This window comes from Schistocerca gregaria, chromosome 2, assembly GCF_023897955.1.
Source record: "Schistocerca gregaria isolate iqSchGreg1 chromosome 2, iqSchGreg1.2, whole genome shotgun sequence".
Taxonomy (NCBI): domain Eukaryota; kingdom Metazoa; phylum Arthropoda; class Insecta; order Orthoptera; family Acrididae; genus Schistocerca; species Schistocerca gregaria.
In genome coordinates this window covers 1021426977-1021441455 of record NC_064921.1, presented here as the reverse complement: position 1 = coordinate 1021441455, position 14479 = coordinate 1021426977, and positions in this window count along the sequence as shown.

The following is a 14479-nucleotide window of genomic DNA, read 5'->3' as shown; positions in this document are numbered from 1 at the left end:
TGTCATTTGCTACGACCTAGCAAGGCGCCATATTCAGTTACTATTGATATTGTGAATCATGTACCGTCAAGAGCGATGTTCGTCATAAATGGATTAAAGTTAAGTATTCCACCAGCTACGTCCATTTTTTCTAAATTCTAATTTCCTTGTCCAGTTCCTGACCTTACGCCAGCCTGCATGAGCTAAAACGCGTGCCTTTCGGCCTCCTGTAGTAACATTGTGTTGGCTCTCCTGCCAACCACAAAAGATTGTATTCTCAAAAAATATCCCTACTGCTGCACTAATGAGTTGATTACTGCAGATGTTAATTATCCTTCACACATGCTGATGACTTCCATTTTCTGTTTACCTTACTTCCTTGTTTGGCAGAAATTCTTTAACCATGGTACCAATTTACTTTCTTCCATCCTCTTATAATTCTATTACTTATAACTAACGCAATGTAATATATACATAGATAACACTGGAGTAAACTTTTCTAAAATATTCCTATGCTGAAGTATCCTACTGTACAAAACTACATGACAGTAGAAGACAGAATAATTCTGATTCACTTACAAACTACAGATAGTAGAAGAGTTGGACTGCCTCAGGAAACATGAAAAAGGAGACAGGCAGCTGAAGTAAGCATTACTGCCACGTAATGAATCCAACACAGAATGTTGAACCTCCACTTGCTTGTAGGACTTACTTGTGGTTCAATGCACACGCCATTCCCCTAACAAAATCAATACTAGCCAAGCTCAGAAAAGTTTCAAACTGTTGTGGATCAATATTCAAACATCTAGTACATAGGGCTTCAAGCCAGTAATGTTCTTTAATCCAAAAATCCTGTTAGTTTTTTTACTAGCCAATTCATCAGAGCTGTCATGGGCAATGCATACCACTCTGAAAGGATCAAGATACGTATGCAAAACTTCTTAATCTCATCATTTACTTTGCTAGATTTTTCTTGGGTTTTGACGAGGACAAGGTCACCTACTCTGAAACTAATTGGATTCACTACTTTTTCATGCCTTTTCTTCCTTCCTGCTGCTTTCAATTTCATTTTTTTTTAGCCATTCTGATCTTTTTGTCCTGTACTACCTGAGGGAAATCCACTTCTTCTCTAATGATGTTGCTGGGCCTCTCATTGAACATAAGCTGACATGAGACATATCCGTCAATTCGTTGCACAAGTTGTTGACAATTTTATCAAAATGTTGAACATGACCCACCCAAGCAGGTTTCTTATTACAATCAGTGGTGAACTTATGGTGGCAAGAGACGTGGTGGCTAAACTGTACTCACAGCTCTTGATGTTTGAATCCCCTATACAATTTCTTTTCAACGCTGGAGTTTTAATGTTTTAGAGCCATTCCTTATTGCTGAGAGTATAATGCAACAGCTAGATCCACATCTGAGGCAAAATTCCTTGCAAAGTGGCTTGCAATTTCCTCCCTTGGTACCATCGATGTGTACTGTGCAACAGCTAGGCTCTGACAGGATGATGTCAACTTTAACTTCATATTTCGTATAATAGTCTTGGATTTCAGTGGTTTGAATATACTCACCTGAATCTATATTCTCATGATTATCAACAATATTCACTTGTACAAATTTTTCGTCAGCCTGGATCGCCTCATCCACACTATTGAGTATTTCATCTTCCTGCAGATCCTTATTTATACCGACCATTTTTATATTTTTAGCACCAATTTCCCTAACATTGGCAGCTCGTGTGCTCTGTGTAGCACCTTCCTTTCTCTTGTCAACCTCTTCCTCTAAAATTGCTGCTCATGAATCTTGTGTGGTGCTAACTATTTCACCTCCTTTTAATTTTCAGACAATGCTCTCTTTCTGATGTTTCCACTTTCGTTTCTCTCTTTTATTAGATCTCTGGTCGTATAATCTTTTCAAAATTTTCCTGCTAATATTGCTCTGAACTGTGTTGACCACAAAATATTACTGCAAAAGTTGGAGCATTATGGAGTAAGGGGAGTAGCTTACAATTGGCTCACCTCTTACTTTAAGAACAGAAAGCAGAAGGTAATTCTCCGCAATATTGAGAGTGGTAGTGATCTTCAGTCCCAATGGGGCACTGTTAAGTGGGGCGTTCCCCAAGGGTCGGTGCTGGGGCCACTGCTGTTTATTATTTATATAAATGATATGCCTTCTAGTATTACAGGTGATTCAAATATATTTCTGTTTGCTGATGACGACGTCTTGGTAGTGAAGGATCGTATGTGTAATATTGAAACAGTATCAAATAATGTAGTTCATGAAATAAGTTTGTGGCTTGTGGAAAATAATTTGATGCTAAATCACAGTAAGACTCCGTTTTTACAGTTTCTAACTCACAATTCAACAAGAACCGATATTTTGGTCAGACAGAATGGGCATATTATAAGCGAGATGGAACAGTTCAAGTTCCTATGCGTTCGGATAGGTAGTAAGCTGTTGTGGAAAGCCGCTTTCCAGGATCTTGTTCAGAAACTAAATGCTGCTTTGTTTACCATTAGAACAGTATCTGAAATAAGTGACACTTCAACACGAAAAGTAGTCTACTTCGCATATTTTCATACACTTATCTCATATGGTATTATCGTTTCGGGTAATTCTTCTGATTCAAAAAGGGTATTTTGGCTCAAAAACGGGCTGTTCGAGCTATATGTGGTGTAAGTTCGAGAACCTCTTGTCGACCCCTATTCAATAGTCTGGGAATTCTGACATTGCCCTCACAGTATATATTTTCTTTAATGTTGTTTGTTGTTAGCAATATTAGCCTATTCCCAAGAGTTAGCAGCTTTCACTCAGTTAATACTAGGCAGAAATCAAATCTGTATGTTGAATGCACTTCCTTGACTCTTGTGCAGAAAGGAGTGCAGTATTCTGCTAAAATATTAAGCAAATTCCAGTGTTACATTGTTGATTTTCTTTATTTAATTTTACGACTTGTCACCTGAATATGTTTTTTTAGATTTTATTTTATCTGTTTCTAATATCGTATTATAATTTCATGTATTGATTCGTTCCATGACCATAGAGACTTCTCCTTAATTTGGTCCCATGGAACAATAAATAAATTAAAAAAAAACAGATAAAACAAATTGTATGCCCTTCTGCGATCCCTGATGACTCTCTTTCACACAAATTGTCTGTCTTTTCACTTTTACTTAATAACATGTTTGATTCTCTTTTCATTTTGGTGCTATTCCTCACCGAAACAGGTTCACTGAAATCCCTTGCAAAGTCATCTCTTCCTACTGACTGTACTACAGCCACATAATGGACAGCTGATAGCTCTGCGAAGTTCAGTGCATTTGGTGGCTTAGTTTGCATGCTACTGCCTGGCGCATATTCTCCTGTACATGGCTCATGTATGCCAGCATCTGTCATTCAGCGCACACCGCCTTATGACACAGCTCTGCTGTTTGATTGAGTCTTAAATTCATTTTGCTTCAGCTAGTATGATTTCTTTAATTTGAGCCCGTAATATATTTCCGCATAAGTCTGGCCTGTAAAGCATTATCTCGGTTTTGATAATTTCACGGTACAATTCCTCTACCACGAACTGACATGTTACCGCGATGTCTGCCTGTACCTCTTTGCATCATATTTATGCGACAATGTTCATTCTCATTTTCTTCATTATTCTCCTGGTTTTCCTTACTCTGGGTGTAATTGTATTGGTGGTAAACACAGTTTCCTCTTATAACAATACCTCCACTAACAGTTAATTAGTTCAAAATTTATCACGTCACGCACTCAAAGTATGATCTTTTTACTGCGCAGGCTGCTCTTCGGCTCACTACCACAGGTAGTCGTCTCAGCTCCTGGTTCATGCAGGAGATTTCTGAAGCAAGAGCCGCAGGTTCGGATGCCGGATCATTGAGGCTCGTTGGCGCCACATTCTCACCTACGCCAGCGAGGTAGAAGCTGCAGCGAAGTCAGCCTACGGCTCCCAGTGGAGCAGCACGGAGTCAACAGGGATGGTGGCCGCTGAGTCGGCGGCTGGCACAGCCATCCTGACATCATCGGAACTCAGCGGGCCGGCCAAGGCCGGCACGACACAGCAGTGTATTGCACAGGCCACTCGGATGCTTCCTCAGCATTGCGGGGCCCTGTGATGTAGACCGAGGTGAACAGAGCATTGTATTGGAAGCAAGTAAATCATTTTGCTGAGTTTTAAAACGGCACCTCCTGTCCGCATCCACAACATATCACCATTTCAAAAGAATAGTGGCTTCTTCCACTCACTGGAAATAATAACATCGCTGCAAAACAAATATTCACCCAAAAATCAAGCACACGAAATCCTCAAAATTTACCACAAAAAATTATAAAAATGAAAACTACTTTTGTTGTAAATTTCACATGACCTATATATCTGAAGTGAAGCCCACAATACCAGTAACCCATACACAACTCAAAAACTCAACACCACAATTTTCACTTGACCTAAATAGCTCCGACAAAGCCCTTGATACCAGGAACCCATGTACTACTCTAAAACATGGTGTTGCCAATTTCACTTCACTCACATAGTTCAAGCAAAGCCCTAGATACCACACTTTCACTTACTCTATTTAAAGCAAAGTCCTTAGTACATGCTCACATTATTAATATCAGAAGTGTACATTTTCAACTTGTCGCAGTGTAATGAACAGTCCATTAAATTTCGGGCATGCATGCCCGAAAGTTAATGACTGTCAGAAATGTATTTTAACCATTGACAGTACATCAATACTCATGATACCCACCAATTATAATGCAGCACAATTACAAAACACTATAACCGGGCCACTGAATCATGTCACTTCCCAAGTGCAGTAAAATTGGTAATATAACTAACAAACATGTGAGGAACATGATGTGCTGCATCTTCTGAATGAATAATGGCACCAAACAAATGCCAGTTCCAGCGTCGATGGTACCATGTTGCTGGCTTCTGTAAACATTGTATTTTAGTGTGGGAATGTCTGCTTTTGTATTATGTTGTGTTACCGCCTCCACTACACTTTTTATTTATTAAACAATGTGACCAAAACGATGTTGTTCACCAAATGACAATCTGTTGCACTGTGGAGTTAAATACTCAGGCTTTGGAACTGCTATGGTGGATGCATGAGTTTTACGAGCAAGAAAAAGGATTTGTTTCTGTTCACGGGCATGTGTCAATTCCTGCCAATAAAGTTTTAGAGCATACCTCGAAAACTCTATGACTCAGCCAAAGAACAGTTATAAGGAAAGTGGTGCTACTGCAAAACTTACAAAACAGTGAAGTAAACCATATGGAAGAAAGCCCCTGTGGGAGGAACAGTGAATTTTTAAGTACCCTGGGAAAGGAAAAAAAAAGCAATCTTGTCCTGTTATAGATATTGATTCTTTCCAGTCTGATGCAATTCATCGGCATGTATACAGATACTATAAAAGGAAAGAATACGCTCCAATAGTGAAGTTGCTAATTTCTTTAAAAGAAATTGAACTTTTCTCAGGGGGGAAAACATCACTTAAGATTGTATTAAAAATTATGGGTTTCCATTTTAAAAAGTTAGAGGGATGAAAACTGTTACTTGAAAAAGCTCACGTCATTGCAGCTTGTATCATTTTCTTACACAAAATTGTAGGAAAGGACATACACTCAATCATATGGTTAGACAAAAGCTGGGTCAACGCTGGAGAATTAGTTCAGAAATGCTGGGCAGATGGTATTCCGATTAGCAGCAGTCATCAGCCAACAGGAAGAGGATCCTGATTAATTGTGGCCCATGCAGGATCTTCAAACAGCTTGTGCCTGAAGGAATTTTAATTTTTCGATTGAGGAAAACCAGTGAGTATTATGAGTATATGGATCACCCATGGTTTCTACAGTGGTTTAAAAATTTGTTGCTCCAGTTTAGTGTTCTGAAAGTGTTTGTGATGGACGGTGCACCGTACTGTTCTGTGATTTTAGACAAAACTCCCACCACTAGTGACCGTAAAGAAACTATGGTGCAGTGGTTGCAGGTGAGAGACATTGCTGCAGACATGAGCATGACAAAGCTGCTGTTATGCTCGCTCATAAAACAAAATAAGCCTGTGACGTCTATATACCGAAATTGCGAACGAACAGGGTCACTTGGTAATTGAGCTACCGCCTTATCACTCCCATTTTAATCCACTTGAACTGGTTTGGAGTGAAGTCAAGGCACACATTACAAGTAACATCAAGACTTTTACTGTAACAGAAGTGGAAACAGGAAGAAAGTAGATCATGTAGCTGAACTCATCAGGTAAGTACGGACTATAGGCGGCATTATAAATGAAAATGAACAATTAATGACTTCTCTTGATGATGGTGATGATGATGTTGATGATGATGATGATGATGATGATGATGAAGACAACAGTTCTGGCACTGATTTTGATGATAGTGAAAGAGAACTGGATGGAATTGCGCCACTGGCATCATAAACGTATACAGAATTAATTCTTTCTCTCTGCAATCATGTAGGCTATGCATGTCTTGCTTTTATTTCTTTCTATGAGTGTTGATAGCATGTTCTTTGGTATGCTTTGGTTTACATTATTATACGACGTTTTACATGAAGCTATTACGGTAACAATTTGGAACCACATTTCATAGATACTGTCATTAACTTTGAGTGTTTTTATTTCAGGGTTTCATATACTATCAAACACTTAGTCTCCATTGTCATTCTTTCCATTGCTAGAAAAACGTATTTTGTTGGACTTAGGTAAAAATGTTCATTGTAGATTACATTTACAAAACGTACTTCAGAGATGTGGGCGTGTTCGGTGGCAGCTACTGCAACCTCACAGTTTAGCCTGCTACATGAGAGCTGTCAAGTGACATGTTTCACTGGTCCGGGTATAACAAGGAAATCCTGAAAATTCATGAAAACTTGCATCACCACCAATTTCAATATACACAAACCAACTTTACCATTGCAACAAGCAATGAGCTACTCATAAACCCCAATAACAGAAAGTATAACATAAAACATTTGAATATAATACTTATTATCCTCACTATTTGTCAGGAGATTGTCAAAATATGTGAATATACTACAGTAACTGCTAATATTTACAGAATTTACTGTCAGCATAAAACATAGTTATGCACTTTTAATAAATTTATCATACACAGAATACCTGATCTTGACTGTTGTGACCAAGTGCTGTCAAAACTGAAATATAGCAGAATTTTTACTTAAGCTGGTCTAACAGTCCCTGTTAATATATTCACCTATAGAGTAAGAGGAGAGGTCAATAGAAGTGTCCGATTCCACCCCTCTGCTTTGACGCATGACATACTTGGTGTTGGATGTGGGAAGTCATAGGTGGCAGTCTTTGTATTTCAAAATGTAAGGTTTGGAAGTGTTTTCAATCTGTTATCAATTTTTTTTGCTTATGTTTGGTGTTTTCGTTAGGTGTTATTGTTTGTCATTTGACATTAAATGTGTGTGTTTGCATGTGTTGGTGGGGCTGGGGGCTGGCCAATCTAATTTGCAGTGCCGGAATTTGCTGGTGGTAAGTAATTGTGGCTCTTTTTTTCTAGTTGTGATGTTTTGTGTATTTATGGTGTATTGAAAGTGTTTTAATTTATGATGCCTTAAAGCAGGAAGTACTAAATCTACAAAACAAAAATGAGGAACTGCGACAACAGCTTCACAGGTACAAAATTGTTAATCAGAAGAAAATGGTTGTATATGATAGTTTGCAAAATAAGGACTCATGCATTAATAATATGACTGCTAAGTGCTGTGAGCGCGATGAAATCATAATGGACTACTCTTCAGAGGCTGGGGGGTGGGGGTGGAGTGACTATGGCACAGGCAGGAGTGGTCTGCAGGAGCCGGACCACGGTCAGCTCGACAGCTTTGAGTGGGTAGATGTCATGAAGGAAGCTTCAGCCACCGAACCTGGAAGTCGCTGGAGCGAGCCGGGCGTCGTACTCAGTGTGCTAGTCATGCGGTGACAGGCAGGCTGGCGATTTGCACGTGGAACGGAGCAATGACGACAATGTCTCCGATGGGTGTGGCGAATACACGAAGCATGTCCAGGTCGAAATGGGCCGGAGGGAAACACATTTCAACAGGTGTCAGGGAATGGTGGAGGTTGTGTCATGAGCACTGGATGACGAGAAACACACGGCAAACAGTGTACAATCACGCAGTATTATTGAGATGTCCTTGATTATGTTTGGGGTGACAGGCACAAACACCTTGAGCGAGGGCACTTTCAAGATGGGGGGACGTGAGAAACCTTGACACACAAACACTAGGGTGGGCTAAATTGTGCAATGTGGTGAAGACAGCTCGATGGAGCGCGGTTGGGATGAGAGGGCGTAATGTGGCCGTACTGTCGTCACACCAGATCACACCAGAAATGCCAGGGAAGGTGGTGTGGATAAAGTGTAGTGAAGAAGTAGAGTCTAAAATCAGGTTTTGTGTTTCCTCGTCAGCAGGTTGGGAGTTAGGCAGTTCAGAGAGGTCTAACAGCGAATGGACGGCATCGACTCATGAAAGGAAATCAGCAAGTATATTGTCAGCACCCTTTCTGTGTCTGACATCGGTGGTGAACTGAGATATGAAGTCCATGTATTTGAAGCGGCGAGGAGTCGGGTCAGCTGGCAGGTTTGTAATGGCCGCAGCTATGGGTTTGTGGTCCATTAAAACATAGAAAGGGCATCCCTCAAAGACAGTCTTAAAATGCTTGTATTGCTAAGTAGACCTTGAGCAACTCCCTGTCAAACGCGGAATATTTCTATGGTGCATTGGTGAGTTTGCGCGAGAAGAACTGCAGAGGTGAAGTTTGGCCGTCGATTGTCTGGCTAAGGACAGCGCCGATAGCAGTATCACTCACATCTGTGGTGATGAAAAGGTGTGCATTGGGATGAGGATGCGCGATGGTGCAGGCCTCGGCAAGATGACTTTTTAGGGCAGTGAAAAAGTCGGTCTAAACAGGGGTCCATGGAACGGGCCGAGATTCAGAAGTGTTGGTGCCAGCCAAGGTGTCTGTCAGTGGAGCCTGAATCTCCGCAGCCCGAGGTAGATGTCAGCAATAATAATTAATCGTCCCCAGAAAGCGCCAGAGCTCTTTGAATGACGAAGGTCTGGGTAGGTTTAGTATTGAAACTTCCTGGCAGATTAAAACTGTGTGCCCGACCGAGACTCGATCTCGGGACCTTTGCCTTTCGCGGGCAAGTGCTCTACCTACTGAGCTACCGAAGCATGACTCACGCCCGGTACTCACAGCTTTACTTCTGCCAGTATCCGTCTCCTACCTTCCAAACTTTACAGAAGCTCTCCTGCGAACCTTGCAGAACTAGCACTCCTGAAAGAAAGGATACTGCGGAGACATGGCTTAGCCACAGCCTGGGGGATGTTTCCAGAATGAGATTTTCACTCTGCAGCAGAGTGTGCGCTGATATGAAACTTCTTGGCAGATTAAAACTGTGTGCCCGACCAAGACTCGAACTCGGGACCTTTGCCTTTCGCCGGCAAGTGCTCTACCAACTGAGCCACCGAAGCACGACTCACGCCCGGTACTCACAGCTTTACTTCTGCCAGTATCCGTCTCCTACCTTCCAAACTTTACAGAAGCTCTCCTGCGAACCTTGCAGAACTAGCACTCCTGAAAGAAAGGATACTGCGGAGACATGGCTTAGCCACAGCCTGGGGGATGTTTCCAGAATGAGATTTTCACTTTGCAGCGGAGTGTGCGCTGATATGAAACTTCGTGGCAGATTAAAACTGTGTGCCCGACCAAGACTCGAACTCGGGACCTTTGCCTTTCGCGGGCAAGTGCTCTACCAACTGAGCTACCAAAGCATGACTCACGCCCGGTACTCACAGCTTTACTTCTGCCAGTATCCGTCTCCTACCTTCCAAACTTTACAGAAGCTCTCCTGCGAACCTTGCAGAACCTGTTAGTGAGTCCTTTATCCTAGGGCACGGCCTGTGGCCGCACGGTCACGGGTGGAACGCTTGGCGCGAGTGCACTGTTTGTTTTGTCAGTGGTGTTCACACGGCGGCGTGCAGGAGCCGAAGTTGCATAGTTTGAGGTGCTGTCCCCGAGGGGCGGGGTAGGAGCTGTCAGTTCGGGAACACGTTACGTTCGTCGCCCATGCTACTTGTGTTGGGCTGAGTGTCAAACGTGGCCGTGTTAGGAGGGTGTGGCCCTGCGGAGCTGTCAGTACATGTTATGGCAGTCTTGAGAGCACAGATGCGAGGGGTAGCGGGAGGTAAACACACGGAGGCTCGATTGTTGGGACTGCTAGCAGATTCGGCGCACTTACTGACCTTGCTTTGTCCTTGCTGTAGAGTCTGTAATCCTTTGCTGCATTCGAGAGCTGGAGCTGAGTTTCGTGGAGCTGGAGGGAGAGCTCGAAGTTTTCCTTGCGTAGGTGAGTGATGTTTTCAAGCTCGACAAGGCACTTGTGCGTTGTTTCTTGTAACGTCGTCGACAGAGATGAGCAAGTACAGATGAGATGAGCCCAGACTGATGTGTCACTGGGGGGGGGGGGGGGGGGGTTTGCTCGACGGAGCACAGGGGAATTGAGTCTTGGACAGGTGATGAAACATAGTGTTTCGCACTAGCTTCGGTGAAAGTTTGTGGTGTCGCAAGAAGTCATGCCTAGTGTAGGTTTGTCAATTTCGCACACTAAAAAAATCCACTTGAGTTTGCAGTTTGCAGAGAGTGAGATGACGTGGGAAGTTGAACCTGAGCATTGTACTTTAGCTGAATTCACGGCTTGCAGTGAAGTATGATGAGGGCAGATGTTCGACAATGTTAAGGATGTGGGCAGCAGCGAAACTTCGGCGCCTGTGTCTAATAGGAAAAGGTATCCTGACGAAATGTCTTTAATGTAAAGTCGTCTGCAATTATCGGTTCGTTCTCGATGGAGCACTGGGGGGGGGGGGGGGTGCCTGTGATGTTGTGGGCAGGAGGCGTCACCCGGACCTACCTGCGATCGGCGTTTGGGAAGCAGCAGGGTGGTCTGCAGTTCTGTGCCGCCTCACCAAACCATATGGGGAAGTAACAGTACGGGTAGTGTGGTTGCATTTCCTGTGGAATGTTCATTGCCAGTGGTGGTGGCCGAGGTTTGGTGGCCGCACCAGGCTCGGGTGCAGGAGGGGGCGTGACTGTGGGCAGAGTCCCAGTAGCTTGATTACTGCTTCCTGCAGCGATCGGAACGGTCGGTACAGTGCGGCACCGGCTGCGTCCGGCCACAGGACGATGAGCCTGAACCTAAGACTTGTCAGCTAGGCAGTGGCTGACAACCAGAGCAACCTGACCAGATGGCGAGGAGAGCTGTGTCAGAGAATAGATCGGTGCTGACCACGGTACATAGTTGTCTCCAGAGCTGGTAAGGTTTGTCGTTGCCTAGTTGCTCGACGTGGAGCACTTGCCGTATTGCTGCCTCAGTTGAGCAAGCAAGCCAACATAGAAATGTCTTTTTGGCTAGACTGTACCAGGTAGATGAGTCAAGGCGTCGACAAGGTCAGCAATCAAGTCCTCCTGGTCGTACAGGTGGGTGATGAGGCACAGAAACCGGTTGACTCTTCAAGTTTGTAATGGTCAAACACTTCGTCCACAATTTTAACCAGGTTGTGGCTCTGTCGGGATTTAACGGCGGCACCGTCGGTAAGCGTTGTAGAATGTTCGGAAGAACAGGTTGAGCTGAGTTCGTTGGGGCACTGCCTGAATCGAGCTCTTGTTGCTGTAGTATTCCAGGAGAGTGTGCCTCCAGTGGATATGGCAACGACAGCTGTTCGGGTGGCAGCGTGAAAGTGACAGGTTGTGGTTGGGCGTGATCCGTCGCGCCGCGGAAGGCCGACGCAGGTGAGACACCGTAATGTGTCTATTGTGGTTGCGGATGCTTAACACGTTGCGGGTGTGTTCGGATTGACATATCGCGGAAGACCGACGCGAATGAGGCACCGACATGTGCCGAGAATGTTAGCGGAAGCACGACTTTTGCCGGCGCGGGGGCGACAGGTGAGAAATAGTTCAAAGTTTGAGAACGCATGTTAGTCCACGGAAAGCTCGATGAATGATTAGAGCCGGGGCCACCTGTGTTGAAGGGAGGCTGCAGAAGTGCAGGCTGTCCAGAAGCACAGTGTGGGAGATGATGTCGAACATGGGACGGAATGTGTGAATGTTCACTGTTCATAGTCACTCCACTCAAACGGCGTGCAGATAAGGTGAATGCCGTGGCACAAAACACTGAATTGTAGCAGTGGGACAGAGATGGAGGTCAGGCGTAGATAACAAGCTATTGTTCCTGTTGCAGGCTGAGGTACCAAAGTAGGAAGGCATGTGCTGATGCTGGACCAAGGTAGGTGCGGGCGTGGTCGGACACTGAGGAGGCTGACCTGTGAACAAAACAGTTCCGGCCATGTGGCAGGTATCCGCGTGGTACTGGACGGATTGCGGAGTGGTAAATTGTTGTCCCGGCAGTGGTAGGTTGTCCAATGAAGCATTTGCAGAAATCGGCATTGGTCCCTCACTGCACGGAGACCCGTAAGAGGTAACTGCACAGTCAATGATTGAGGACACATGTGGTGGGAACAAATGTGTTTGATAGCCGGAGTCATGCACACTCCTAACCTCACTTATTGTTGCAGGCTCGAAAACGTCTGGCGAAATTGGCATAATCATAGAGTGAGAGGCATTGTGTTGCAGTCCTGGCGGGTGCACATCGCCCGCAACATGATCATGATGCATGTCGATCACAAAATCTGGCGTCAGGTGCTGGGCCAAAGTCGTTGTTCGACTTCGGTGTCAATGTAATATACACAAAAATAAACAATGTGGAGGTCGCGGACACAGTAAAGTGCCGAAAACAGGAGACGTTACAACTGAGGGTCATCAGTGAGGAAAATGTTCGGGTTAGTTACACCAAACTACACCCATTTCTCTGTAGTTCATTTATTCACCTAAACACGAGCTAGACTCAAAAAGAACTGACATGGCGGAAGAGACCAAAGATAATCTTAGTTTAATTCAAAGATGCATGCATCGATGTTGATGTCGATTTCATCCGCACCACAACCTTAATGAGAAAGCATGCAGACATGTTAAACCTGGGGCACCTATGAAGGAAGTTACAAAAATCATAGGATTAGTAATGAGAGAGAAGAAAAATGGAAGTATTGTGTTGATTTTGGGCGCAAACGATGTTTACAGAAATGAACTAGCAAGTGCAACCTATAACCTAAAGCAAACCTTACATCTCACAAGAGAGGGGATCATTGTCGTTAGTGAAATACCTCACAGATATAGACTTTCTCCAAAGGAGTCACCATACCAAATATGGAATGCATGTAAACAGAAGTGGTAAAACTCTACTAGGTAAAAAAATTCTTCATATGTTGGAAAAACTCAGTCAGCAAGAAAATGGTACCACCATCAAAGTGATGTTCTCAGGAGCAAAAGAGCAGCCTTCAACATCAAATAGCTGCCAATACAAATGTAATGATTAGACCGCGCGTTTTAGGTAAAAACCTATTTTGTTCGTGAGTTCCTATTTGCATAAAAATTTGTACTTATGCGTTTCATGACTATTTACACTTAATGGCGTTAATTCTATAGGACCTAAAAAAGCCTATTTTGACGTTAGTGGCTATTTTTGCCTATTTCAGCTTTAATATCCTAAAAAGTACCTATTTCATCATATGAGACAGTGGCTCCAAGTTTTTCCACACTATACGACAGACAGAAAAAAATATTTTCTGCCCAGCGTGCAGCAAGGTGGCTAGTTGATATGCGCTCATGCTTCGTATTTGCCTAACACTTCGGTCTTTTTTTAATTTTTTTATATTGCTATCCCTGTTAATACCAAATACTCTTTATAGGTGCTTTATTATTAATATGTCAAAAATAGATCATGGAACTTTAGGTTAAAACCTATTTTTTTTCCTAAGCTCCAATTTGCATATAAGTTGGTACTTATGTGTTTCATGACTAACTAAACTGAATACCGTTAGTTCTATAGGACCTAAAATTGCGTATTTCGACATTGATGCCTAATTTTTCCTATTTCGGCATCAAAATCCTAAAAAGTACCTATTTCGTTAATCTGACATAGAGTTCTTGTGTTTTCAAAGATAGAAAAAGGAAGTAAACTTATGGTTTACGTCTTGTCAAAGGCGAAGGATGTTAGAGACTGTTTACAATTTCTTTGCTTGCCTTACTACCAGCAACCCTCGGCACGGTTGAATGGTTATCCATCCAAGTATGCGCCGACCACGACAGTGCTTAACTTCGGTGAGCAAATGGGAACTGGTCAAAGATTTGAGTTACACATTGGAATCGAACGTGGGAGTACTAAATGTTCTATTTGAATATATTTCGTTCGTAGGATTCTGGCCAGCTCTGTATTTTCGCAAAGAAATGGTTTCATAGGCCTTAAGCTGAGCACGGATTAAAAAATCGTAATGTTAATCGTAGACGCCCTCTATAGCTAAATTACTGTCCTTCGCACATT